The following is a 5,857-nucleotide window of genomic DNA, read 5'->3' as shown; positions in this document are numbered from 1 at the left end:
AGGCAGTGTAAAAAAAATCCAAGTGTGATGGTTATATAAGAATTGTAAGGATAAATTATCAAAGCATATAAGATATGCATTGTTAAGCTAATATATATTCAGAAAAGAATCCTTAAAAGCAAAAACCCCATTGACATTTTTTATAAAGACTGCTACTGAAATGTATAGTTCTCAAGACATATAAATTAAATTACTTCAAACTACAAAGTTCTAACTAGATTAAGAAACATTACATTTATTTAAGCTTACTGAAAGAGAACACATAAGTGATTATTTCCAGTTTTAGAGATATTTCCAATTTTACCTGTTTAGGTCAAAGTTATGTAGGCATATCACATCAATGAACAATTAACATTACAATGAAATATGGTTCCACATTTCTTAGTACACTGCCAACAACTAAGAAAACAGGGTGACATAATGATCCCTTATTACTGCTGCCTACAACCTTCAAAAATGACAGAGAAAAATCTAACAATTAAAATTCTTTAAGCCTTAATGCACAGGTATTTATATTTGGCATAAGAAGCATTCTTTTTTTTACGCACCCCAAACAATGTCCAAATATCCAAAACATTTTATTTCTTCATACATCTCACAAATATATCTCCCATCAGAGGATTTCATCAACATCCCATCATTATCAGATTGGATTGAAAAGGGGAGGGGCGGGTGGCCTAGGGGACTTTGGTAGTAATGTGACCAGAGCTCACACACTCCAGCTTGCTAGAATAAAACTCAAGACATGGAATGTCAGAATGCGTTCATCAATACATACTAGATGTGTGTTTATGTACTTTGTGTATCCCTAGCGTTCGCATCAATCCTGTCCAGTAGACATCTTAAATTCAGCAGGTCGGGAAACTCACTATCTTTTCCTCAAACCCCTCCCCTAGGCTCTTACCTTCCTGATTATAGTAGACTGCATCGCCAACCTCCCAGTCCCTTAGGAGTCATCCTGGATTCCTCACTCTCAGTTCCCTATATCCAATCTATCGTCAAGGTCTATCAGTTTCACCTTTGGAACATCTCTCCAATATCTCCCTTTTTCTCCTTTGACATGACCACCACCCTGGGGCAGGCCCCTCGTTACCTCACACCTGACTATTTGCAAAAGTGATTTTCCTAAAGTGCAGATCCAATTACATCTCTGTCTCTCTCTCTCTCTCTCTCTCTCTCTCTCTCTCTCTCTCACACACACACACACACACACACACCCCTCCCACACATACTTAATAAACTTCAATGACTCCCTATTGCATCCAGGAACAAATTTTAAATCCTGTTTTGCTTTCAAAACCCCTTCTAACCGGGCCCCCTCCTATCTTTCTAGTCTTACACCCCACTCTCCAGCTCAAACTCTTTTATCCAGCGGCACTGACCCACTAACAAGACACTTTATCCCCCAGCTCAAGGCATTTTCTCTAGCTTTCCTCCATGTTCCTACCAAGCATGTTCATCTCTGTCTGCTGGCTTCCTTCAAGCCCCAACTAAAATCCCATTTTCTATAGGAAGCCTTTCCCAAACCTTAATTCTCCGTAAGTCTTCCCTCTCCTTGTTGTTTCCTAGTTATCCTTATTTGTACGTATTTGCCTGTTGTCTCCCTCATTAGATAGTTTGCTCCTTGAGAGCAAGGGACCCTTCAATCATTGTACTCCACAGTGCACAGTGCTGGGCACACAGGAGGAACTCAATGTTTATTGCTGGACGGTACTAAGTACATTAGATTAAATCATTTAGAGGAGTTGTAAAATGAAAGACCACTTTGAATCTTCTAATGCCAAGATACTTGGTGAAAATCTTTTCTGTGAAAATGTCACATAGTTCTTAGGGAAACAGGTCTCATCAGCCTATTTTAGCAACAAGTTAAAAATATGATTAAAATTGTTGACAGTGTTCATGTAGAGGTGCTTAACACTTTTGACTAATGTACAGCACTATGCAGATTCAAGAAAAGACTAATTCATTTTTAAAATTCAATTTGGCAGGGCAGCTAGGTGGCGCAGTGGATGGAGCACCAGCCCTAGAGTCAGGAGGACCTGAGTTCAAATATGACCTCAGACACCTAACACTGACTAGCTGTGTGACCCTGGTCAAGTCACTTAACCCTGCTTGCCTCACCCAAAAAAAAGAAAATAAATTCAATTTGGTATGTTTTTCAGTTACCCCCCCAAAAAAAGTTTTATTTCTCTCCCACCTTCTCACTCATTGGAAAAGAAAAAGAAAACCCTTGTCACAAATATGCATAGTGAAGCAAAACAAATTCCTGCATTTAGTCAAGGTCAAAAATGTCTTATTCTGCACCTTGAGTCTATCACCTCTCTGGACAAGTGGACAACATGTTCTATCATCATCAAACCTCCATAACAGCAGCTGGTCACAGGACCGATAAAAAGTTCTAAGGCCTTTTAAAGTTGTTTATTTTTACAATGTTGTTTTATAAATTGTTCTCCCGGGTCTGCTCATTTTAATATGCATCAGTTCATTTGTCTTCCCAGGTTTCTCTCAAACTGTTCCTTTCGTTACTTCTTACAACATAATTATATTCCATTACATTCATAAACCATCATTTGTTCAGTCATTCTCCAATTGAATGACATTCCATTAGTTTCCAGTTCTTTACTACAACAAAAAGAAATGCTATAAATGACTTATACTATACAAGCTGGGCAAGTTACAACCTCTGAATGCTTTAGGCAATTCTCCAGGTATCTGAGTTTCATTCTTAAAGTAAAATTGGAGTTCTGTTTTTTAGAATAAAACTATAGTGGAAGTTGCTAAATACATACAATTGGAAATATGCAAGTTGCATCTTAATGTGACCTATGGGATCCATAAAACCATCATATCAAGGTCTTTCTGGTACTGCTATAATTAAACCTCCAGAACTATAAAATACAACAGATAACATAAAAAACAATTTTAAAAGCTCTCGTATACATCTTTTTACACATTTTTCCCTCTGTTATATGCATACAGCTCCTTAGGAAATGAACATATTATTCCCTATTCATTTTAATAACATTATTCAAATCACATAACCATGATTTTATGAGGACTATGGCTCCAAAATACTATGAATACTGTTTAGTGTAAGCTTTAAATTCAAACGCTGGATGGGATGACATTAGTTTTAGCAGAAGCATCTTGAAATGTTGAATTATCATCTTCAATTTCCTTCAGCCATTTATCGTCACTGCCAAACTGAAATGGTGCACGTAAAGGCAACCCTAAACTGAAAAGCAACCATAAAAAGGTAGTCTCTTAAATGTTCCATTTATAAAGCTTATTTTTCCCCACCATCAAATTTAGTATCTCCTCCAAAATATATCACTTTACAGAACTGGTATCTTTCTACTCTCATGTGCAGCTACTTCTCTATAACATAAATGACAACGGCATTGTTACAGAAAAATTTTTTTTTCTTTAGTCATTCTTAGGCCGGCTGATTAAAAAAGCAGCTATTTCTGCTTTTGTTGTTGTTTTTACAGTGAGAAATTAACTCTCATTACGAACTGTCACAGTTAATCTTTTTTGATAGATTATAACAGTGCAAGTTTCCTAGTTACCTCTAAAACTATACTATCACAAAGACTCTAAAGGAGTAAAGCATCAGAGACTGTTCCATGAGAAAATGAACCATTAGCTTACTCTGGTTTGTTTGGTTTTGTTTGGTTTTGTTTTTTTTAAGGCTTGGAAGAAAGGCATTTAGTTTTTCTAAAATTCTTGTCATTAATATAAGTAGTATCATATGCAAACTAACCAAAAATTCCAATCACTGACATCCCATTCCAAGTATCTTTGTCTTTTTTACCTAATTATTACTAACTTTCAAATGATAAAATTTAAAGGAAGTAAGATGGTTTGTGTTTCCAAAACTACCAAGCATCAGACAAGGATAGAGATCTGAATGCGTGATTACATCAGTAGATAACTCCTAGTAGGAAGTTCTTCCACCAACACAGAAAAGGATATGAGGAAATCCCTTACAGAAACAAACTTTTCTGGGAAAGTGGCAATTGATAACTTACCCTACAAATGACACTTTATCACCTGTGTTTCTTCTCTTTATTAATGACTAAATGCATAAAGATTTTAAAAATATGATTTAAAACCATAACTTTACCAACTGCATTCATTTTACAATACAAATGTTTCTACTAAGGTATTACATATAATCAGGACTTTACCACAGCACAAATTGCTTGACTGACAAAGCTTTACTTTTTCTTTCTCCAATGACTTACCTTGAAAAAAAATTTCTAAATGTTTGCCCTTTAAAAAATAAAAAATTCATTATCTGATGTTTTTCATTCAGGATAATTTGGATCAGACTCAAATGTATCATTTTAAGTATTTAAATGTAAAAAACCTTTATCTGACCTTAAAATCTCCAAAATCCTGCATTCATTTCCAATTCTGTCCCATAACATTTTACATTACCAAAATGAATCTCCTTGCGGGCAGGACCAAGAATAAAGGGAATTTAAAATAACATTAAAGATTTAAAACTTGGGGAGCAGCTAGGTGGTGCAGAGCACCAGACCTGGAGTCAGGAGGACCTGAGTTCAAATCCGACCTCAGACACTTAACACGTACTAGCTGTGTGACCCTGGGCAAGTCACTTAACCCCAATTGCCTCACCAAAAAAAAAAAAAAAAAAAAGATTAAAAACTCATTATGTCACAGATAATATATCTGCAATCTTCCTAATTTCCTAATTCCCAGAGAGACTAATGAAACAATGAATTAACATCTAAACTTATTAAAGCAGACCTCCATTTGAGACAAATTATGTTAAAAGTAACTGCCCTATAGTCAAAATAGATGAACCATTACCGCTAACTTATCTAACTAAAGTTGATGAACACAATTTGTTCTCAAGTTTTCAAGGAATAATGAAGTGAATTATTTTTTTTAAAAAACACCTCATGAAAAAATACTTCATAAAAGTTCCATTTTTAAAATGCAGCATTTTTCCCATTATCAAACAACAATTATTAATCAGTTACTAACTGCCAAACACTGCTTAGGTATTATGTGTGTAAGTATGTATGTGTATAAATGTATACATAGAGGTACTTTCAATACAGATACTAGGTAACACTGGGGGTTATTTTATTTTCTAAAGGTAATATTAGGAAGGTATTGTAGTTTGATAGCATGGGTCACGGTGGAGAGGTCAGACCACTTTGGTGGTTTTGTGGAGGATGATGCATTGTAGTAAGGAGAAATATGAAGCAGGAAGAAAAAAACAGGCTATTACAAAAGTTTAGGTAAGAAGTGATGAGTACCTGAAATTTTAAAATAGTAATAGCACTTAGCACTTTCAAGTTTGCAAAGTTTTTATATGTTATCTTATTCGATCCTTTTAACAACCCAGATGAGGAAACTGAAGCTATGAGAGACTAATAGACTTGCCCAGGATCACACAGCTAAATAAATGTCTGAGGCTAGATATAAATCTGGATCCAACTATGTGTGGTAAAGTGGTTAGAGCACTGGGCTTAGAGTCAGGAAGATTCAGCTTAGTGAGTTTTAATCTGGCCTCAAACACTTACTAGCTATGTGACCCTGGGCAAGTCACAACCCTGTTTGCTTCAGTTTCCTCATCTATAAAATGAACTCGAGAAGGAAATGGCAAACCACTCCAGAATCTTTGCCAAGAAAACCCCAAATGGGGTCACAGAGAGTCTGATACAACTGGAACCTACCACTGAACCACACTTACATGCCTTGGGAGGTGGCTATGTGAGTGGAGGGAGATCTTACAAAATAAAAACGACAGGACTTTGCACCTGATTAGATATATGCTAAGAGCATAAGGAGCACCCAATGATAATAGGAAAATTCAGAA

Source organism: Dromiciops gliroides, chromosome 2 (assembly GCF_019393635.1).
Source record: "Dromiciops gliroides isolate mDroGli1 chromosome 2, mDroGli1.pri, whole genome shotgun sequence".
NCBI classification, from domain to species: domain Eukaryota; kingdom Metazoa; phylum Chordata; class Mammalia; order Microbiotheria; family Microbiotheriidae; genus Dromiciops; species Dromiciops gliroides.
Note: the sequence above shows the minus strand (reverse complement) of the source record.